The sequence below is a fragment of the Lathamus discolor genome, chromosome 6 (assembly GCF_037157495.1).
Source record: "Lathamus discolor isolate bLatDis1 chromosome 6, bLatDis1.hap1, whole genome shotgun sequence".
Taxonomy (NCBI): Eukaryota; Metazoa; Chordata; class Aves; order Psittaciformes; family Psittacidae; genus Lathamus; species Lathamus discolor.
The window spans coordinates 39375850-39400797 of NC_088889.1; the positions used below are offsets into that span (position 1 = coordinate 39375850).

The following is a 24948-nucleotide window of genomic DNA, read 5'->3' on the forward strand; positions in this document are numbered from 1 at the left end:
CAGACTCCCATCAATATGTGCTTTGCTAAAACACTTTTATTTAGTCCCTTTTGATACTTATTTGAAATTCCCTCATTAATTCCCCAAAATTATTTTGTCAAAGACTTCATTCTATGATTCTATTGATGCTATAAATAAAAAATAAATGGGGCTTCTAGCCCTGAAGAATAGGTCACAGAAGCATTCAAACATTTCCTTGATTTAAATAATTCACATGTTCTTTATAGTAAGCCTTTGCTTTACTATGGCAGCATGGCCCCCTTCTTGCTCCAGCTTGGGTCTGAGAGGTTCAAGGGCCCACCTTAACTGTATCCGGGCAGAAGGAAAAATTACATGTGATGATGACACTCATGTAACGCCTGCTATGCTGCAGATACCAAGAGGTTTCCTCAGACCCCAAATTCAGAGTAGCTTCAAGCCTGCTAAAAAATTTTACCAGTTGTAACTGTTCCCAGAGGGACTTGACTTTGGCTGAAAATCAACTGTATGAAGTGCTGCTCTTATAACACTTCTCTCTTGCCAGGCATATTTTTGCTCTAGGGTGGGAACTTACTTTCCACCTGAAGCAATTCTGAACAAAACAGAGAAAACTTCCATCTAAAGGAAGAAAAAAAAGAAAACCAACCCTGCAAAAAACAAACATTCCTTATCCGTCCCCTCCTTCCTCCCCCACCCCAGTGATAAACATATCCAATGTTCCCAAAGGCGTGTAGGTCTGACCTTGGTTTTCACCACAAATGTTTCTGACACTCAAGTTCTGAAGACCTCTCAGACCTCAGCCTGCACTCAGGTTCGCTTTGAAGAGGGTCGCTTCATACCACTGAATGCACTCAAGGGCCAGGCACCACTGATACCTTGAAAATACTACCTCAAAGATCCTCTTAGGAAACAATGCAATAAGATGATATTAAAAAAAGCCCACAAGACCTAGAAGGACTTTGACATTTTGCTGTAAAGCGAAGGATATAAAATGGTCAAGTTTGCATTATATGTGAGTCAGGAGCCTGACAGCTGGTAGACTGGTAACTAGATGGCATTGCCCTACCATAGACAAATATTTTACTAGCCATCCTTTGTCTGCAATTACACAAGTTAAGAGGACTGTGCTTTCTCTTCAATACAACCACCTAAACATCTCTCACTAATGTAACCGAAGGCAGCAGCTGTGTTAGACTCCGTGGTGCACAGGCCACAGACCATGCTATAACAGTAATGCAGGCTGCACATAATTCAGAGTATGTTCTTTGCACTGTACAGTCCATCAGTGTCACTTTCTTCCGTCTGGTGTACCCACATATTCTTAGTCTAGGATGAGCTCAGGCATTCTCTTTATTTTATATTTTCTCACCAGATCCAATCAGACTTGATGAACGGAGCCCACCACAGATTTTCTTCTCTGCGGTGGTCTGTGATATAATGTCAAGATTTTACAGAATAACATCTTAACAGCTTAGCACTGGTCATGCACGCCCATACTGTCCAAACTTAATTATCTGTGAATATGGATCCACAGTGAGGAGTAGGTTGAATTTCAGCCCTCTCTCCTGAAACGATGTAAAGAAACCTGCAACCTGTATAGTTTGGACACAAGATGATCCAAGCGCAGGCTCATTATCTACATTAAAAGACTGAACTGACTATCATCCATCTTAGAACTTCAATTTTTCAAGAAGTACAATTTAAAGGCCACTAGCAAACACAGTTTTTCCTCCTTGGGCCTCAGTCTCCTCACCTTATGAAAGGTGATGGTTTTAAACAAAATGAGGGGAGATTCAGGCTGGACACGGAGAAGTAATTTTTTACCGCAAGGGTGGTAAAATACTGGAACAGGTTACCCAGAGAAGTGGTGGATGTGCCACCCCTTGAGACATTCAAGGCCAGGCTGGACATGGTTCCAGGCAATCTGATCAAGTTGAAGATGTCCCTGCTCATTGCACGCAAGTTGGACTAGATGACCTTTGAAGATCCCTTCCAACCCAAACTATTCTATGATTCTGTGATCTTTAAAAACCAGCAATCACAATCCTGCCTTTGCAAGGTGCTCTGGGCTTCACTACTAAAAAGAGAATCATCACTTTTGAAAGAGCTAAATTAGATGCAGCCCAGTCTGAAGTTAGCATAAAACTAAACCCAGATGGTTTTCTGATGACGCCAAGCAGCAAACATTTCTTTTTGGGCCTCATTTTCATTCTCCAGGACCACTGTGGTGCCCACACCATTTCCCTGTGACTAGCTTGGGTGAGGTAGTAAGGGCATGGGACATGTGATTTAATCACCTCAGCCTTCCTTGAAGTTGAAAGACTGCTGAGACATGCTCTCCACAAGAAATTATTAGAAATGATACCTGTTACAAGCCTTTCATTTGCGGAGCTGCACAGTAATCAAATGTCTCCAGTTCACTTAATGCAGCCACTGGACAAACTGCTCATATAGCACAGCCTCATGTGATGGTGATACACACGTGACATTGAGCGCTACCTGTCATTCTTCACATTCACTACACCATCAAAAGGTCCATGACCTCCACAAAAATAGCTGCTGGATTAATGTTTGGTTGAAACAAAGCAAAACATATGTGAAACTGATGAGTAGAAGAAAGTGTTTTTGAGACTTTTGCAGTGTGGTACTATCCTCCACAGCTAGATCCACAGACCCACAGTTAGTAGCTTGTAGCTAAGAAACGCACCTGAATTTCCTGAGCACATGATGCACCTAGAGCTGGGGTCTCTGTCATTTCTGATTAATTAGGGTCTGGAGGATGACAACTTAGCATTACCTTTTCTTCACACATGCATTATCTCTCAGATATAGTGCATCTGAGTTTACAGAAGAGACTACTGTAAATTTTATACTTGTTACTTGATACAGGTTAACATTAATTACACATTTTCATGGTTCCACAATGTACCCTGTTAATTGCAAGACACAGATTCACAGGCTTTCAAATTTCTTCCACAAATTAGGGAATTGTGTTTTCAATACAGTAGCAGCTATTGTGGATACACTTCACAGTTTTACTAGACCATGTTATTCCTAGAACCAAGCTTGCCATAAAATGCTCCTGTCATGTTTTGGCAGTGAATTAGGTGTATTAGCATATTCTACCTTAAGCATTCACAGAGTGCAACTTTCCAGCCTTGAAGGCTGAAATTTAAAAAATAATTTTATTTTGTATAGCGTTTACTTTATAGAAGTTAGAGGAAAGAATTTTGCTATCTTGTATCTGTTCTTTATTGTCAGTTCATATGCTTCGGCCATTCTTATATATTTGCCAATGGCTTTAGTTAACAAAATAACTTCAACTTAGTATTTGTAATACTGTAGTTATTCCCTATAGTAATAGATTGCTTAGGTAACACTGTAAATACAGAGGGAACCTTATCTATTAATCGAAGACAAAACTGGCATCAAGTCGTCAAGGGTGACCTCAGTATTTGAATATAAAGTATGTTTAAGATGGTGCTAGCAATTCCACATTCCACTGTGCATCACAAAACCCCAGTCACTTTCCCTGGGAAGCGCAAGCATCATAGTAGCAGCAGAGCAGATCCCAGCCCAGCTGTGGGCAGCACACGGGAGAAGGGGCACAGCCGGCTCAAAGACAAGAGGCATTTTCACCTTCCCAGTCCCCAGGCTGAACGGGTGGCCCCTGCGCCTCTCTCCGGGCTGCTGGAGGCCACCCGGCTGACATGGATCACTGAAGGGGTGTGTACGTGGGTGGTGCAGAGCCAGTGACTCTGGCTTCAGGCCAGCAGGGAAACTGCCTATGTCAGGGATTTGCAGAAACACAGTTTGGTGGAAAAAAGACAGAGGATCCTGTCCTAAAGGTCACAAGTGGTTTATTTTTTATACTTTGGGTATGGTTTTGGCAACATCAGTTTTGAGAACAGCGCGCCTTTTTCTCAAAGCTAAACTCCGGTTGAATGCTAAAATAATAGAGAGCTAGTATGTCAACTAAAACAGGTAGCAAATAGATGCAGTATGTATTACTTTTTTCCTCTTTTTGATGATCCTTGCCAATTGTGAACACCATCTCTTACTTGGAAACCATGGTATCAGGCCTTCTGAGCAGGCATTTCAGGATCAGCTCCTACAGCTCCACACACCTACATACGAAACTGGGCTGGACTGCCACCTCTTCAGCTCCCACAGACTTGACAGGACACAGTAAATTGCTGGCTTGAACCTTTACTCTCTGAAATGCCAATCATGGAAATCTTTCCTGATGACAAAGAATGCACACATTCAAGAGTCAGGCATTTCTGCTAAGAGCCTTAAATGAAGCCTCTTGTCACCGTGGTTTGAATTAAGATTTGCCTGCAAAACTAACAAAATCTAATAGAGATTTCTTTGTTGGAAATTATGCATGAAGTTAAGGCCAATTTGGTTTGTGCCTTTCGTTTCCTATGCAGCTTCTAACTGGTAAGAATAATGGCTTCTGACTTCCACTTTGCATGAATGACCGACACACAGCCAATTTTATTTGACATGAACAAAATCCTTCTGTAAAAATTGGTAATATTAATGAATCACCTCTTGTATTAGGTAACTGCAACAATTCAGATGAAACAAGTAAAAATCCTGACCCTGAAAACTGAAACAATCAGTGAAGTGCCCATCCAGTGCAAGGGGTATTTCATATTTATGTCCATACATACATCTATAGAAAATAAATCTGATAGTACTCATACATATCATAATGTAGGCATCAGAATCACCTGAAAACAAACTCAATGTAATGACTATGTGCTATCGACTTTTGTTTTTGTCTCCAGGGAATAGTGTTTACTTTGCCTTAAAATTTATATGAGTCATTTTGTTATATGCCTTTTTTTAATTAGTCTGAAGGAAACAGTCGTTTGAGAAAGAGAGCGGAAATCAATTCTGATTCGATACTGATAGCTACTGTGCGATGTAAACTGTGTGTTCTTTCTAATTAAATGTAAACATGTGCAGTTCTAAAGTCCAGCAGTGATGACAACAACTACTAGAAAGGATTGCTTAAGCCCTGGTCAACTGATTCTTGTGAACCTTTTGTTCATACCGTAGGTGCGCTTGTGCAATCTGTCGCAGGGTGAACACCAGTTGTAACTGACTTTATTTTAGGTCATCTTCAGAGAAAAGACTTGACAAGAATGTGGAGCACTCTGTAATACCTCTGGTTACCCATTAACTATGTCCCTCTGATAGCTAATCAATAGCATTGCATGGAGCCAAACACACTGCACTGAACTGCCCCTCTTCCAAAAGCCAAGTCTTGGTAAATATTTAATGGCAGTAAAGGTGTTTTGACTCTTATCAATCTGATATGTTAAAGAACTCTTGAAAGAAACTTTATCTTGCTACTCTCCACATAAATAATTCGTTCAGTTACAATTTTAGTCTTATGCAAAGGCACTTAATTTAATGATCTAATGCTTTTAAATCAAGGCTCTGAACAGAGAAAATGTAGCTTCAATCCACATGTCACAAAATAAAGAAAAATCAGAGTTTATTTCCTTGATAAAATGCCAACTAGAAATATACATCAAGGAACCCAGCCCTTTATGCTGTAGTAAATACTGTGCCAGACTCGGTCAAAACCTGTTATACAAGTGCACATTTGAGATTTTCTTACAAGGCTTCAGTTTCTGTAAAACTCTTAGCTCTCACATCAAGGTGGTGTAGGATTTTTTAGCCTCTCTTCACCAGGGGTAAAAAACAACTCTAAAATAGCTGAGATCCAGAGACTTTTTGTTCCCATACAGTGAATATTCCCATCTTCAACTGGGTATATTCTCAGCTAATGAGTTTTTCCACTACTTTTTTTTGTGCAAAGCAGCCTGTCTAGATTACTAAATAGAGAAACATTTTTATCCTGACCCCTTAAAACCTACTGTGTGCACCCCTCTGCTACAGCCAGGTTGGTTCTGAACGTCTTCTTAGAGACTCAGGCTTACTCCATGCCTCTGTGCTAATGTCACAGGATGGAAGACAGTGGAGTCTCCAGACCCCCTCTCCCAGCACAGTCTTCCAGCCTTCTCTGCATGATCCAACTTAAGTATGAGCCTAAGTATTTTGAAGAAACTGATTCAGCAGTGGATCCAAGCTTTTTCTTGGAAGATAATCTGGGAATAAAACATTGATAGTGTTTCAGTTTCCAAAATGTGAATCACCATAAATGTTTTCCCAGAAGTATAAGCATTATTGTTTTCCCCCAGTGTTTAAATGGCCTTTTTAGTGCTCTTGATGCCATTTAATAGATTTCAAAAATAAAGATCACGGGAATAATTCCCAAACACTGGAACAGATAAGCTGAACAGCCTGGAGTTTTCCAATTACTAGTAATTGGCTCTGATGAAAACAATATTAATTAAAATCATAAAGACATATAAATCAATCAAGCAGTAAAGTGCATGGCACCATTCAGGAATGACCGGCTGAAGAAAGCCTGTTACTAATAACCTCAAAAAGTATCTTGTACTTAATACAATGTTATCTTTATAAATCAGACATGATCGTGAATTTTATGGCTGTCCTGATTTGCTATTGTGATCGCTTGGCTTAACTCCCCCACTGAACCAGAAAAGCAAGAGATGAAGCTGTCTTGGACCCAGGGCTGGAAGCCAGCCCTGCCTTCCAACACGGCCAGGAACATCCAGCTGAGTAGATGGAAGAGAAGAGTCCCTCCAGAAGAAGGCAATTAGAAGAAATACAAAGAATGGAAACGTGTTTCAAAGATAGAATAACCAAATACATATGGAATTTGAGAGAGGGATGATCTCATGGATGAGCTGAGTAGCCCTAAAGCTAGAAATCCTCAAGTGTGACTGACCTGGGAAGGAGAATCACAAGGGGACTCTGCCCTCTTGTCATTACTTTCCTGCTGAATGATTCAGCTGGTTAAAAATATTCAAATTACTTTTTTTTTAGAAATTAAAATATACCTTTTTTTTTTTTTTTTTTTTTTAATTTAATTTGAGGGTACTTCCCCCAGTGCCTCAGGAAAGTAAACCAGAGAATATTTGAACAGTTTTGTCTGATCTTTCTCAAAGGTATTGCTGAAAAATATTAAGCAACTCTAACCAAAAGCAAACAAGGTGTCCTGTGCTCTAGCACATGCCCAGCTGTGGTCACTAATATGCCAAGAAGTGAGGTACCCTGATGAACTCCAGGTGAGTGTGCCTAGCACATGGTTTCCTCACTTTCTTAGTACTGCGCATAGCAACACGTGCCCACGTGCCACTTTGCAATGGCTGGTGAGTCACTAGGAGGACTACATGTGCTGCAGTCTGAAAACCTTCCTCCACACCAGTACAGACCCGCAGTGTCTACTTTAAAGCTATCATGGCTTCTCCCATGGAAAAATGCAGTTGGGTTGGGGATTGCTATGCAGATACACACTGAGCAAGTCACCTCCTGGAAGCCACATAAATGACACAATGGCAATGTATCGCTACTCAGTAAGCCACGTCTTACTTAGCTGCTGCTGCCAAACCCTTATTCATATAAATCATACAGCTCCTTGGACAGTTAAGCACTATGAAACTAGGCAGTTAAAATGATGGCTTAAATGATAAAGGGAGCGCCTGGGAAATTTAATATAGGGGAAGTCTGCTTCCCTATTGTACCCATGCTTACTGAAGCAACTGGGCAGACTTGTCTGGGCCATTCTCCTTAATGTGAAACAAGGATGCATGCTGGGGGAATGATTTAGTGGATTGGGGATCTGTCTTGAATTCCCTCTTCTATTTCATGTATTCTGCGTGGTACTGAGCAAGTCACAACATGCAAACCTTAGCCTGCCATGCTGAAACCGGGAGTGAAGTGCCTTTCCCTCACTTTTTGTCATCTTTAAATTCTAAGCTTTGGGGGCCCAGGATTGCTTCTTATTACGTACATGTGCCACATATGGAAACCTGAGGCCCTGATCTTGGTTCAGATCTCTCTCAAATTATTATTCATGGAAGGACATAAAAAGGCTAATTAACAGCATGCATGTGTTGGCAATGCATACCAGCTTGGTTAGGCTCAGCAGACAGATGCAGGATTGGGAATTGTATGAAAAAAACCACAACAGTTTCTTACAGGGAGGAAGTTTCTGCCTCCCCATTGCAGGTTCAGCCACCATTGCCACCATGGGATGTGAGCAGTAACAGCAGCCTGCTCTGCTTCGTCAAGCTGCTGTGAGCACCAAGATCCTTGTTACCTGAAATGATGTTCTTGGCTTCCTCCCAGACAAAAGGGGCCATCATGTCAATAACACAACTTGCATACCATCTTGTAAAATGAGAGATTAGACTGGTGGAGGCTGGAGAAAAATTGGTGAAGAGAGAGCTCTAAAGGATAGAGATTGAAAAGAGGCTGCAAACAGATGCTGCATTGATTTCTGTATCCTAAAACTTAAATCAACTTCCCTCACCTCTCTCTTCCTTTGTGCTCATGAGTTTTGACCATTGGACTACTGAAAGAAAACCTGTAAAAGAATAATATAGCTGTGCACTTTAATTTAGCCTGGGTGAAGAGGAAATGGACATTTTTAACAGTTTCACAAGAAAACTGCAGCTTTTTCTTTTTGCCAGCATATCATTTCTCCATAACCAGCAGGTAAAAGTGAAATACTGCAGCAGGAAATGTATTGGTTGCACTGAACCACAGAATTAATTACTTTCTCAGGACCTGACAAGGAAACTGAATGAGTGTGAAAGCTCTTGTGAAATCTAGCAACACTGAATTCAATGCTGTTAAATTCCTTATTTATTTTCTGAACAGGACAAGATAATTATTATAGTCTGAATACTGCCTACTGTGTGTATACACATTCAACAGATATTATACTCTCCTCTGATAGGAGCAGTAACATTGCTCAAGAGGTAGAACTAAATTCTTGCATCACAATAGTCCTTGTTCTACTCTAACAACTGTAGGAGTGCAATAATATATGAGTCTTTTGGTAACCGCAGTAGGAAAGAATTGCTAAACGGAAGAATAAGTATTTCTGTATCTCCACTTAAGACCTTAGGATGGAAGTCCAAACAGAATGTGATGTTACATAAGCCTGGACAACATTAAGATCCTGCCTAGCTCAGAAGCAAAAGAAAGGTAAACCAGATAATATGAACCTTGCTGCCCATCCTGCCCACTTCTTTGGGTGAAGGACAAATTTTCAGTACTTCTTCTTCCTTCTCCCAGGTCAGTCTTCTTGAATGACAGCAGAGGCATTTCCTGCTGAGGACCAGGAGAAAGCCTAGTAAAGAATGCCTTGAATTGTATCAAGAAGCTAAAGGCTGTGGCCATCAGGTAGATGTTCTGTGTGTTTAGTACAACTAAATACTTCCTGGAAATCTTACTGCTTCCTTCTGATCTCTGGAAATGGAATACCAGAAGAGAAAGAATGCAAGAAAATATTGCTTTATACACCCCCCAAAAAGAGACAAGAATAAAATGTTCCTTCAAGAGTAAAAAGAAACAATAAATAATCTAGATGTCTGAAATTTTGGCCTTTACGTTGCTTACTCAGTGACCATGAGACAGGTACAAGACAAATCAGTCAGAGAAAATTTTGAATGCAATGTACAGACTTTTTACCTTAATGAGATATGTAAGATCAGAACCTATGAATCTAGCCTATGATATGCCCCTAAGTTATTTTTTCATGGACAGCAGGTGAGCGGATGTCATTCCTCTGTTTAATCAGGAGTTAAAGCGTGTACAGTAATTCCTTATTTTCACAATATTCCTTCTGACAAAGATAACAACCATAAGAATGGCTCCCAGCTGGCTGAACCTGACATACAGGTTTTGTTAATAAAAAAATGCATGACTTAATTAATGAAACGGATCTATTAAGACTGTCCCCCAATCTACCACAGTGGCCCCACCTACAGCTGAACTTGACATGACCTATCTTATGCAAAAAGAATTGTAATAACTTGCACTGGAAGCTGTTGTAGAGGAAAGGTTGCTATGAAGAAAAAAATATGACTCACAAATGCATATAATGCCCCTAGAGGAGAAAGCTTAGTATTTTCACTTTTACTCAATGTTTTATTTTACAGTGAATAATTGAAACAATTTTGCTAAACTGTTTAAAATTATTTCATCAAGAGTAATTACATTTGATCTATTAGCACCTGATACTATCTATTGTCTAAATTGCTTGCATTCAATCCGCGAGTAATGTCAACAGTATTAACGTCCATTATGGAAGCATTAGCTGAGTAAAAATAATTTTTAAGCGTTTGACATTCTTGTAACCTTCCTCCAGCTTAACGTTCAAAAGAAAGATCATTACACCAGCATCTTGGATTTGTTTTTAAAGGCATGTCTTTACATAAGTCAGCAAACTCAGGGTCTTTAAACTCACAATTTACCTGCTTTTTGTTCTGGCAAGCATACATCTGTAGCACTCCACTCATTTTACATTCTTCTCTGTTCCCGTCTAGCTGTCCCACATTAAATGGCTATCCAAATTCACCTCTATCAACTTTGGCAGGCTCAAAACCTCCTTTGCTAAATCAGTTTGTGTTTTTCCCTCCAATCATAAAGAGCTGCACTGTTACAAACAGAAAAAAAGAAATCTGCACCAATTCTACACTAAAGCTATATATATTTTCATTGACTTGGCCAGAGGGGAAAAAAAACACCAACCACCCACCCACAAACCTGAATTAACACAACAACTGGACTCACCTACCTGGAAAGCAGATAGTTTTTTTTCTCTCTTGCAGCCTCACCCTTATTTTAAAGGTTTCCAAATTCTTGCTGCCTTTTAGTAGAGGAAATATTATGAACTGTTTGAGATTACATTCTCACTTATAGCGATGAATGCCACAGTCTTCTCCAGAATAAAAAGCTACTTTCTCTCCTTGGAATAGTAACTTCACAGTAATTTAGAGGAAGCAGCAGAAACAGTTGGTCATTAAACATTAAATATATTAATGGGGCACTCACAGGGCATGGTTCATCTGGAAAAGGCAGTTCTGTACTTGCATTTCAGAGAGACAGCTGCAGTATAATAGCTACTGTGATAAATTTAGGTTTACCCCACTTAACATTTAGCAGAATCCAATAATGAAAACCTAAATGAATGTATTTTCCAAAAATTGCGTAAGTAGCACTATTCACATCTTACAGCTATGGGAATCAAGAGGCAAAAACCCCCCAGATATTCCAAAAGAGTCCATTTCCATTCCTCAGCAGAGACCTGTAGGACTTGTTTACAAGTTTCTGCGACTTGGAACTCCAAATGAAAACAATGGCAAATCGGAATATTCAAAGGAGGAGCCCCCCAAGTACTTTGGCAGCATGTATAAAATCATCCACTTCTCCAGAATCATGTCACTCCTGAAGTCCTGCTCAGCATTCTGGAAACCTTAGGCCTGAGTTTATGGATGGACCACTCAGCAGCACTTTGCTGTTACACGGCACTGTTGGAAATGGAGCTTCTGCAGAGCTCAGGAAAATGATCCAAAAAAAAGAGTGACACAGGTTATATAGGATGCAGGCTTGCTTAATAAAAGGGTTTATGGGATTCCCTGGAGTAGAGGGAAAGGTGATTAATATGAAGTCTGGTCCCTCTGGAGATACAAAGCAAGCATAATTTCCAAGGAGAGAAATTCAGTCTGCTCCCAAGACACTGTGAATCTGCTCTTTATATTTTCTTTTCCTAGTGCTAGTTCTTCATGATCTATCAAGCCTTAAAGTCATAACACTTTGATGAAGGCTTTGTGCATCTCCTTACCCTGAAGTTCTGACTCAGTTAGGTGATTAGGTCAACTCCCTAAATTTTGGAAGGCAGAAGAGTAATAGAGATAAAGTAACAAGACCACTTCAGAGCACACTTAAATCACTGGGAGAACTGTTGAGACCAAGGTAAATATATCTGTTTATAAGGAATGTCAGAAATGGAGACACTAAGAGAAACAGGCATACTTACTACATTCTGAGCTTTTAACGTAGACCTTTGTGTTGTATTGCCTGCTCTGGGGAAAACAAGTTCTTCATTTTGTCTGAGGAAAAAATTTAGTTCACATGAATCTGAACAGAGGTTAAAAACTTATGTTCAGAAGTCATATGCAAGAGCAGAGTAGATTAGAGGACTGATGATGGACAAAAAACTTTGGGACACACAAACCAGATATTTTACAGCAAAAAAAAAAAAAAGTGAAACAGCTCACCAAAATAATCAGAAATTATAATCTGATGTATATTACAAAACAAGGTAACATCTTGCCTACGTTTATGATGAGTAAAACTCACTGGCTGTTTAAGCTGAAGCATAGGCAAGCATTCATAAGGAAACCACAGGAAAAAGAAATGAAGTATGACATTCTCCAAGTAGCTATGGTGTGTGTGTGGGAAGAACTTCAATTGCTGGCCCCATCAAGTCCTGACAAAAGGAATCTGAGAGCTGTTCCCAAGGTGAAAAAAGACAGCCTGAACAATTTGGCTAATGGGATCACATTGAGCTAATGGGATCACCAGGACTTGCTTTGTTTCTGTTGGTATATGTCAAAACTCTGATGTGTTTTAAAACACATTCTATAGCAGCAGGCTAAATCTGGAGGCATTTTGGAGACAATTTACGTAACTTCACATTTTGAGACTTGTATGGAAGAGTCTATGGGGCAAGAACATGTCATGTTCATATTTTTACAGCTTGTGAGACCAGTATTTCCTCTGTGAGAGAAAGAAAGAAACAGAAGGCTTGAACTTGTTAGTATCTTATTAAACAGACCTTTATTACTGCTGCCCTCACACAGAGATGCAGAGGTTACACTCCACACCTGCACAAGCCCCCAGTTGCAAGCCGGGTGCAGATGAGAATAAATCAAACTACACTGCAGCAGCAATATATACGATGGCTTGGCAAGCACTGACAACACTCAGGAACACCGTAAGTAATATTACTGATTTCTAGAAGCTCTGGAAAGCTTGCTTTATAATCTCGGCTATGGTACCCTGCAAGTATTCTAGAGATGCTCCTGGGTCAACACATAAGGATTTAAAAATAAAACAGCACAGGTCAAAATGATCAAGTTTGGTGCCTATAGTTAAACTATGCTGCAGCAAGTGACTGGTTTTTCAAAGGGGCACTTGCAGATCCCTTCCCAGCTCCTTAAGTAAAGACTCAGGTGCCTGAACTTATCTAAGACTAAAAATTTTGGTCACACTGTTTAACAGGCAGATCTGCTGGGAGGCCTCTTGCAACCAGATTTTTTTTTTTTCTTAAAGCCTCACATTATTGGACAGATACTGGCCCAAGTCCAATCCACAACTGCAAATCCAAAGAAATAGCTCAGAGCAAACCAGCAGCCTTATTAGCTTTTAAAGATTTCATTTTCAAGAACTCAAGACCCTTTATTGACTAATGAAAGGTTGGGTCCCCAAGCCCACAGACTGATGTTGCTTGGAACATATTTTAATCATTTTGGAGTGCTAGCAGCCATCTGTCTAAAGAGCTTTGATTGCATAAATGCACTCTGAACTGTAGCTTCTTCTTGACTCTAAACCCTTTTTGAAAGCCAAAGGGAACCCACAGGCATGGCAACTTCGAGACAATTCAAGGCCTTGTGATGCGATAAGGCTGCTTTTATTATTTAGCACATCATTAGATTTAATGACACCACAGATAACAGATAACCTAAAAAGATACCATTGTCATCTCTTATCTTGTAACAGTAATATCCAACTGTGACTTCACTTTGTTTCTACTTCTTGCTTACTATGTTATTTTAGAACAAATAAAAAAAAAGTTGGGCTTTTTTTTTCTGCTGCAAGCACCAGAAATACGAACAAAATAAACATAGAACAAATGAAACCCACAAAATAACACAAAAGACAAATGAGAAATCTCTTTTTTCTCCACTATTTTCCTACTTTTTTTTTTTTTTTTTTTCCAAGCAAACAAATCCCAAATCATCTCCTGTATTTATAGTTTAGGCTATTGACTGCTGGGCAGATACTGTTTGCATGTATGCCTATAGTTTGGCCAGCACTGACTACAAATCCCTTGCAGTTGCAGTTTTTATAATGTTAATGTTTATGAACAAATTTTACATAATTGCCTTGTTTCCTGCTCTTACTCTTGAAATAATTCGGGCATCTCAGACCTTACTGTGTGGTCATCAGTGTTTTCATCCTGATGTCTACAGATGATACAGACACATGCTATTAATCCTGAAAGCTTGGAAGCAACAATTATATCAAGCAGGAAGAAAAAATACTTAAATTGTCAGAGTTAAGAACTTTATTTCAAAAATGAAACCAGCAGTCTCAAGCAAGTGGCAAAACTTGCATAAAAATAGCTCTTTTGATGACAGGAGAGACACAGTGGTGGATTCTGTATGGCAGACCATGACATTATTGGGTCCAATCGTAAGCAACCTCAGTGGGTTTAACCCTGAGATTACAGGACTTGCAGGTTTCTCTTCCTTCTGAGATCTGATTCTTGGCCCTTTTACTCACTTAGGACACTAGTCACCAGTTGCCAGAAAAAGGTTTCACTATCACACACAGCAATATTGTGTTTTTCAATTCTCTTCATACTGTAGCCTTCATACAAAGTGCGGCTAGCTAGCAGTGTGAAGAAGGTAAAAGAAAGAAATAAACACAGCACTTCTGCGCTGCTCAGGAAAACATTTGTGGGTGGCCACGCTCTAATCTGTACCACTATACAGCACAGATTAAGCAAAAAAAAAAAAAGACAAAACCAAATCATGAAGTGGCTGAGGTAGGGAAAGAGCTGTTCTAAACTCACTTTGCTGTCAAAGAACACCTACAACTGATTATTCAATCACTGTAACTCCTTCCCTCTCCTTCTGTGGCTTTTCCTTCCGAACTCTCAGCCAGAAAAGCTCTGCTGGTGAGACAGGAGCTCTGTACCACTGCTTATATGCTTTCTTTGTGGTGGCAGGAAAATAACCAAGTTGCTCTGTGCTACTTCTTCCTATCATGACCATAGGAACTGCAGCTTATGAAAGCAAACCATTACTAATATGTTACATTTTACTCAAATATTTGAAAGACTCACAATAGTGCAAATCCCAGCAGGCTCATTTATTCACTGGAAAACTGTGGCTAAAGCTTCCAAGTTGGTCCCTAGTCTCTAAAAATGACAGCCTTCACACCTATACTGGAAGAATTACCCATACCAGATGAATAACACCTAGTTATGCAATGCTGGACACAACGCTAAAACCCTTCAGCTTCCAAAACACCAGACCTCTATCACATTAGTTAGAAAAGCAGCTTGTGGACAGAATATAAAACCAGATTTTTTTTCCAGCAAAAGGCACCACCATGACATGCGTGTAGCAATTTACTACAAGCTGTAACTTAAAAAAGCAACTAAATAAAGAAAATACCTTCCTCTCAGCTTCTCTCTTTGTAAACACAACAGGTGGATAGCCTTCTGGCTTGTGTTCCGTGACAGGCAAGAGGCTTTTTGCTGCCACCTGAATTCCTAGATGCTTCCCAACTCAAGTTTTCCATTGACTCCACTGTGAGCAGGGTTAAGTTCAGAGTAAGAAAAATAATGTTTTCTCTAGCACTGGCTGAAAATTGCTCATGTGGAAAGTCTTCTCACCAAACAATTATTATTATTTTTTTAATTGGGAGATGTAGGTTCCAACACAAAACAAATACATTGGCTTCCTGTGGCAAATTTCTAAGTGAAGATTTTCCATTCACCTTGGCATTTCAACTTGAAATGCTGTTTTGTTTCAGTTCCTCAGCTGAAATGAATTGAAACACAGCAAAATGAATGTTTTTTTAAATTATTGAACTGACATTTTAACATAAAAATGTCTTGTGAAAAAACCCAAAACAACAAAAAGGCATTTTAAATCCTCCTGGCAATGTCACTACTTTGTTTCTAAATATCATATTAATAAGAAAAGAATTTCTTTTTCATACCATATTTATAGGGCAGGCCAAAGTTGTGGTTTTTTTGCAGCTCTAGATTTTCTTTCAAACTTCTCATGCAAAAATTTTTCTTTCAAGCAGCTTACTTCACACACAGTTTTCCTGTATTTTCTTAACTTGCTTTAGAGAGGGCTGCTACTTATCCTGTATCTGTTTTCCTTCCCTCACTTCAAAGTAGGAGTACATAATTTTCATAGTCAGAGATCTCTAAAGGTTCTAGGCAAAACAGAATCATAGAATCATAGAATAGTTAGGGTTGGAAAGGACTTTAAGATCATCTAGTTCCAACCCCCCTGCCATGGGCAGGAACACCTTACACTAAAACATCCCACCCCCCCACCCCCCCCCCCCGCCAAGGCTTCGTCCAACCTGGCCTTGAACACTGCCAGGAATGGAGCACTCACAACCTCCCCGGGCAATCCATTCCAGTGCCAGTAGTAAAACACCTTATTCAGTTTATATCAATAACGCAGCTGAAGCAGAGTTTAGTGATGTGGTTCATCTATATTCATCCAGCATTTCAATGGCAGAACAGAATATGTAGGCTCTGGCCATATACCCTTTTTTTTAGATCACAGATTTCACAATCTTGTATATCCTTTTCATAGATTCTTCCAATGTTTCTTTTGAGTATCCTTACATTATAAAGAATAGATATTTACTGATATCAGTGTCCTAATTTTTACAAGTATTTCTACAGGAGTAGAATACTTCGCATTACTTCAACCTATCAGTAGCAGTCAGTTGCTTGCTGGTAGTTCTTCCAGAGACTTAAACCTTCCTTCCAATACCTCCATTTTATTAGGATTTAACAAAATTCCTAGAAACCTCTAGCTATGTACTTGTTCCAAAAAGCACAAAACACAATCACACTTCCTAGACTTTTCAGCTCACTGAGAGATGAAGGAAGTCATAACAGAAAACCACAGAGAACAGAGGTAAAAGAGAAGGGGAAAGAATCAGCCAGGCGAAGGAGAGCTGCTAACAGAAGACTAGCACAGCCGTGTATACAGAGTCGTGAGACCATATCAGCATTCGATGGCAACAAATTCCTTTCTGTCAAGCAAATTCCTGCTCTTAGAGAAGAGCAGAAACTCATTTGAAAAGGTCCATCACAGCAAAACTGACATGGTAAGCATTGTTTTAGTTCAAGTTACCTCATAATAGCAAATAGGTAGAAGAGACGTGCTCAATCTGATGAAATACAGTATAAGGAGTTGCAGAGGGCTTCTAGCTTTAACGTGCTTAGCACAATTGGCTGGTTGGTCCTCAACTAATCTTAAAAACCTGAGAAATTTTGCCAGTATAACACACCCAGTAATGGAAACAGTAGCAGATTTAGCATAGCACACAGTACAAATTAAAACCGCATCACAAAGCATGTTGAACGCTTTGGCCCATATTCATGCTGTCCAGGTTCTTCCTCAGATCTGCTGCTTAGTGTTTCCTATTGGCAAAGCACCTCTGAAGACCAAGAGCCAGCCCTTGGAAACATTAAGCACAAAGATTTCACAAAATGTAAGTCAGACCAATCCATGCCTGAGTCAACAGCAGCACAAGGCAATTTAAGTGTACTACGTTCACCTCTATGCTGGTTGCAGGGATGGCACGGGGTGGGTTGTTATTCCATCAGGTGTCTGGGATCTCTGACAGTTCAGTGCTTCCTCTTCCTCAAAGCTTTTATAAATCATAAGCCAAGTAGGAAATTATTTTTCCATGCTACATTTTTTTTTCCCAGTGAGATGGGAAAATTTTCAAAATCATGTCAGAGCAAAAAGAGAAGCATTCAAAGTAATTTTTGTGTGTGTCTTTAAATGAATGAGAGACAGAGGAAGCTCAGAGAGCACTCTGATGGTTAAGGTATTCCATTGAGAGGCAAAAATAAGATAGCCTACACAGCCCCAACAGCTTCAGATACTGCTTTTCCTTTTCACTGCCTGCCAAACAGGCACTGTAAACACTCTGACTGGTATATACTGGAGTCTGTCCCTGTCATCCCTCTTCTGTGCAAATGGTCAAATACTAATTGGAGTACAGATACAACTCTAGTCTGCCAAGCTCTCAAGGAAGTTCCCTATCCACTGATTTATAAAGACAGTCTCTCTGACTTTATTATTGCTAGAAATTAGAGCAAATGCAGAAGGAGAGACAAATTATCAGTTCCAGGCTAGAGAAGTCTGGGAACAGGGCAGGTGGAAGAGGATAATAAATTCAATGAAGTGTGAAATATATAAGGATAACAGGGATAACAAAGTAGGGCTCTGCCTCAACCACTCACCTGCACCAAGGCACTGCAAAATACAGGCGTGTCAGCAGTGCCAGTAAAACTTCACGCAGCTGCTTTGCCAAAGCAGCACAGCTTATTGATCTGTCATCCCCCTTCAGCTGCCTGATCCCATTCATGAAACAACCTCCAAACCCTGAACTTCTATCTCCTGTAATGCTAACAAGATCTGCAATTGCACAAGCAATAGGGAGACAAAGAGAAAGAAGACAGAGGGGCTTACTGGTGGGAAACTGCTTATAGAACAGCAAAGTGAGAAAGACATACCAACCTAAGATCCCAATTCTTTCAGGGCTGCAGCACCTCACTGGCAAGTGGCATGATAACAGAGGAGAAGCTTGAACTTGCAGATTCTAAATCCCAGGTTCAAATTACCAGGATGTTGGCTCTCCTTGCCCTCAGAAATTGACTGAAATTCACTGAAACCTCCATGGGTTGCTCAGAGAAGGTGTCGTTTTAACCAATCTGATTTAGACAACATACTCCCTAATTTTTGACCAGTTTCAGCACCCAGTTCAATAAACAGGATGAAAGCATACACATTAAAAAAACCTGCTCATTGCATGTCCAAGTCTCCCACAGAAATCAGTGGGACTTTATATATAGAGAATAAACTAAGAAATATAGTTTGGATAGTACCTGAGGTTTTTATAATAATGAAAGACAAAAAAAAAAAACCACGTTAGTGTTCCCTTACAGAGTCATTGTTTTCTGTATGTTTGGCCATACCAAATTGGAGTAGGTTAGGTTTCTTCACAAGAAGGTATATCATACAGTCTGCCACTGTATCATGGATGCAAGCACCTCATCTCTTTGGTGTAAAAGAATCTCTCCTCTTCTTGGAAGCAGGAAAATTAATAGCTCAAGATTTGTGTTTGATGTCAGGTGTCTGAAACTCTTAGATTAAATAGAATTCACTGCTGCAAGGGCAGAGAATACTTCAAACACAACTGCCATCTCCGCAGACTGCTATCTCCTCCCCAGTCTCCCCAAAATTGTTGTGCAAAAAAAACCAGTAGGTTTACAGTGATATTATTATCCGGTCATTCTTAATGACTGTAATTATATCAAGTTACATCTAAAGCAACTAATACTGGAACAACGACAGCAACTGCCAGAATAGTAGTAAGCAGACAGGATGATAAGAGCAGGAAAATGAGTCAATGGCTATAACTGAAAAAGTGAAATAAAAAAACTGCCATGAAAAGACCAGTTATCTGAGGCAAACTGCTGGTACAGGTGCTCACGGTGTTCTGCTGTTGCCTTAGATGAAGGGCTGAGCTCACCACTCTGTGCTAGTGGTTGTGCTAGTGGTCTGTGCTAGTGAGGTTCTAACCTCACTACTGGCACTGTAAATGGGTTCCAGTTCATTTAGACTGGGAGGCTGGAAGTTAGAGCAGACCAATCTTCTGCTACACATCATGTCTCCCTGTGAGAAATCTGGACGGAAGAAAAAGACTGACAGACGGGAGAAGAAACAGGCTGAAATGGTTGAGCAGGAGTCAATCAGAGAACAGAAGACTGAGTATTTAGCCAGTTGTATTCTGACTTGCTACTGCAGTGGCTGCAAATCAAATAGAACATAAGAGGATGAATACTGACATGTTAGGTAGAAATAATTTATAGCTTTTAATGTAATAGCCCTTAAAACTGGAATGAGAGGAACAGTCTAACAGCAAGAATTACACCATTACATATCCATGTACAGAGACCATGGAGCACTGCAACAAGTTTTCACTGTTCCTCCTCTGCCATGAACATTAGACTTAGTAAATAGATGGTTTTTAGAGCATGTGATTAAATAGCAGAGGAGCCTCTTAAATTGTCATTGAAATAACTACTAAAACCTACGAAAAGCATGCCAAGCCTGGACAAACCAAGTCTTATCCTCAGCAGCTTCATTCAAAGGTGTGTGAACTAATGCAGATGTACATATCTCACACAGCTGAAGAGTAAACAGTTCTACTGAATCGAGCATCGCTGCATCTGACTCCAACATGAAACCTACCAAAACCATACTTTTAAAAAGGGATAGTCCTGCATTTTTATTTTGCTGCCTTATCTTTCTTTGTAATGAGGTTGATATGTTAAGAGGTGTACCTTTTACTGTACTACTTAACATTTGTTCAAATTATTTGCCTGTGAAAACTCCTGGTGCCCCTTCAGTGAAATACCGCAGACATTAAAAAAAAAAAAAGTAATTTGGAAAAAAATTTATATATTTCCCTCTATAGAGAAATACTTCTCATACACAGCTGTGACGTTTTAGTTAATATGTGAAAAAAAAGGAGTATGCAATAGCATATCTCTGTGTCAGCATTTAAACGTGTAGAAGTACACTTCTGAAGCATTACTGAAATAGAAGGAAACTGATTATAAAAATCAGACCATATAAAAAAGTATACAAATAAAAAACTTGTGATGATGTTCAAACAAAAGAGCTATGTGAGAAAGAGGTAGTGGGATTAACGCTTCCACAGAGTTCAAAAGTGATTATTTGGATATAGACTTCTTTTGTCACCAAGGATCTATGATTTGCATTAATCCCTAGCTTAAAGAGTACTATAATGAAACAAATACATTAGTAAGCTAGAAACTCTATACTGTTCCTAACTGTTATGCAAATTTTAATTTCTGATACGTATTTTGGGGTTACTATTCAGAAAATACCATTTTCCTTTTGAGACATGAGACAGAAACAACATAAAAGGAACAAACAGAAGCAGAGAACCTGCCCAACTATATTTGGAGCCAATTTCCTCCCCTTCTGTATCCGAACTAGGTTCTTCCTCCTTTTCTTTTTCCTCCTTTTCACTTCTCTTTCCTTCTAAAGAAGGCTAGAAATGTTCTGGGATGTGCTTTCTTTCCAGAAAGTCAAAATCCAGATGGGAACTAATGTTCCATCATTTATTCCCAAAAAGCTCTTTTTAATTTTGGTTTGGGTCTTTCAGGCCTCCCATGAAACTCCGGTTTCATCTAGGATTCACTTTCTACTTCATCTGCAAAGAAATACGGTTTACAACACAGCCTTCTTTCACAGTTGGAGAAAAAAAATTGAAGAGCTTCAAACAGCAGAAGCTACCAGATCATAGAATTATAGAATATTTCAGGTTGGAAGTGATCACTGGAGTTCTCTAGTACAATCAAGCTCTCTCTCAAAGGGATATCAACTGTAAGATCAGCCCAGGTTACTTATGACTTTATCAAGTCACACACTGGAAATCTCCAAAGATGGAGATCTCCAAAGATGGAGATTTCTCATGGTGCATCTCTCATGGTGAAAAAATTTCCCCTTCTAACCAGTCTGAAACTGTTTCAATGCAAGTCTGTTGTCTCTCACCCTCTTGTCATGCAGTACTGTGAAGAACCTGTCCTTGCTAACCTCCTCACAGACATTGTCAGGCTGCTGTTAAGTCTCCCTGAAGCCACCAAATACGGATATTTTTCCTTTTCCCAGGGTGAACAAAACCAGTACCCTCAGTCTGTCTTTACAGTGCAAATGCTAAAGCTTCCTGACCATACTGGTGGCCCTCTGTGAAACTCACTCCCATCTATAGATTACTTTGACTGGGGACCCAAAACTGGATGCAGTATTCTACACACATACCAGGAATTTTTCTCCTGGAGAAAAGAAAAAAGAGATTTGTTTTTCTTCCTGAAGGTCTCCACTTGTTCCTCTCCTTTGAGCATGCCTGTGCATACATACATTTGCATGTTCACACATACAGATATTCGGGACCTAAACATCCCTTCCCTGATTTTGCATACTAAAACGCTATTTGGCTTATTCTGGGTTGTATTAGTGTTAGTGAAAGACAGGTCAGTATAAAAATGTACATTTTAATGTTATATACATATATGCATTAAAAAATTGTGAATATATGCACACAGTCATTACTTTTATAACCAAACCCCTAAAAAGTGGCTGTGTAAAAAAGGCACGGCTTTAGGTATCCCTCGCACACTTCAACATTAGCCTCTAGCGTTTGTTTTTGTGGTGTTTGGTTTTTTTTTTTCCTTAAGTTTGTTTCTCCCAAGTTAAAGGGTGATGTACAAATCTCAGTTAAAACAAGGAAACAAAGAAGAAAAATATGAGAAAAAGGCCAAGGAAGACCTAAGAGCAGAAGCAGGAGAAGGTGCCAAATGAAGCCAAAATTCCCAAGCTGCTGTTATGCTGGCACCACAGAGATGACAGAAGTTGTGAGAAGCTGGCAAACATGAGAGAACAGTAGGTGAAGGAAGTGTGCACCCTGTATAATAAGGTTTCTCACTGCAGTTCTACAGATGAGGAGTGGAGCATGTGTGGAAGCCTACACTTTGCTCACTGGGGGGCTCTAAAGGCCAAAAGAGAAGTCCAGGGAAATATGAACAGCAAATCATCTAGCTAACTCATCTGGATCAAAGCACCAAACTTTCACCTTGCTCCACACTAGGCTGTCTGAAAAACACTCTCAGTGCTTACTCTAGATTACTATGGCATGGGAAACACTAAACAGAAATAAAAAGACCCAACAGACATCTACACAAGCATTCCTTAACTAGCTCGAACATACAAAACAGAGAGTAAATTTTCACTCATTTGGGATGGCCTGGGAAATGCACTCTCTGCTTTGTCATTCATGATTATTGTGCCCATCCCATTCTTGGTCTGATACAGCCCCCAAAGCTTTATGCAAAAATGACATATATTCTTTTCTTCTCTGTCTCATTTGGCATGTGTTCAAAGTACTGCCACGCTACTGGATGACAGACACTGCAGATGCTCATGTAGCATAAGGAAAACCATGATCAAAATGTTAAGAATTTCATAATAGTCCTCATAACGGTGTAATTAATTTCTAACCAAGGCAAAAGATAGGCTTGAAACCTCAAACATTGCTACTAGCACTTAGTGCTTCTAAAATAGCTACTAGGCTACTATGAGTCATATTTGTTGCCCTTAAAATCTTTCATCAAGTTCAACTCCAGGTAGCCTTTGGCTTTCCTAGCCATGCTCAGTGTCTCTCTGCAGACAGGCTGTGGAGTCTCTGTCCACGGAGATATTTAAAACTCAACTGGATGTGGTCTGGGGCAACTCAGTGGCACTCCTTGAGCGCGGTGTTGGACAAAATGACATCCAGAGGTCCCCGCCAACCTCAGTCAATCTGTGACTCTCTGGGTCCACTTCAGAATGCATTAGAAAACAAAAATAAATCCTCTAAGGACAGTGAAGTAGGAGATAAAAGTCTTTCAGTTTGGATGTTCTGAATTAGTATGTAACTTGTATAACTCAGCAGTGATACAACAGTCCTTGCCCCAGGGGATACTCAAGTGAACATTTCCACACATTATGGCTAAATCTTGCAAATGCCATCATCAAGCTTACAGTGGAATTTAGCCTTTTCAAATTAAAGGCCTTAAGTTGATAACATGGTACATTCTAATAATGATTCCTGCAAATCATGATTGTTTACATTTTTGAGATTTAAAGCATTTGCATGAGTAAACTGCAACTGCTGCCTACTCCAGTTGTTAAATGCTATGTATTAGTGAAAACTTGATATGCTGTGTCAAAAATACAACTCTTAAGTCAATGAAAAATCTCCTGCAATGTGCAAACACAAGCAAACTCTTAATTTCTGAAATATCAATACAAAATTGCATTTCAGTTTTAAAATGATCCTACAAAACCCATTTAAATGACTAATATGGGCACTATAATAATTTCTTTCTAGCTTGGTAAATCATACCATAATTTGTGTACACACTAAATGCTGACCAAATTCATTAAAAGCAATAATCACAAATTGCTTGGGGTTTCTATTCACTATTAACAGGCCTTAAATAAATGCCTATGAGATTTAGGAACAAAAGCTGGTTTTGAAACTTCCCTCCAAGGTTTTAATAAACTTAATGAGAAGGGGAAACTCGAAAAACCTCTAGAAACCTGAGTATTTTTCACTTGTAAATGCTGAAACACTGAAAACATACACAGTTCTGCTGCTGCAGATGCTTTTTAGTCATAACTAACTAGTCCTCTTTATTTCCAATGAACGTAATATTCACACTACATTTATTATTTACCTCTGCAGCCCACATCCCTCATCACAGACATTCAGACTTCAGATTCACAAGTTTCTGCTGTGCTGATGCCAATTCTCCTGCCTTTAACCTGCTGGCAGCTCTGTATCCCCTCTCACACAGGAGGTCAGCATAAAATGAGAGCTGTAACCCAACATCACTCCATAAAACAACCTAACTCCTTCACTGGACCACACAGAGCTTTTCCTCAGGGACTAAAACCCACTGATCCATGCAAATGTTCATTGCAGCCCACCTAAATTAATGAGAGAAGGGCAATTTCTCTCATTCTCCATACTGCTACAGAACGTAAGGAATTGAAACACATATATTATATTGGTGTTGAAAGAGAAATCAGTCTTCTAGAATTACAGATTTTATTATTTTAAAATATATGTTGACTAAGTTACGCAAGTGCAGCAAACAGGGAAGAAACAAAAACTGCCGTCAACCAGTTCTTTTGTCCTCATGTTTTTTAAGCAAAAAACATTGCTATAACACAGCTCTTTCATTTTTGTGAGAACTGACTGCCAGCAACATTCCCCTTCCCTTAGCAGAAACTAATAGAAAATTTAGGCTATAAGAAAGGGACTTCTATTTCAAAGAAACGGTTGGTGAGCACTAAAGCAGAAATGCAAGCCTTGATTCATTGATGTATTCACATTTCCAACAAATACCTATTTGATAAGGCCATTTCC

At 39.5% G+C, this 24948-nt stretch overlaps 1 protein-coding gene across 9 annotated transcripts in view; it reads right to left on the minus strand.

Annotated features, from left to right (window-relative positions):
- MIPOL1 (mirror-image polydactyly 1) overlaps positions 1–24948 on the minus strand; it is a 193929-nt gene that overhangs the window by 27675 nt on the left and 141306 nt on the right. The window lies entirely within an intron of this gene.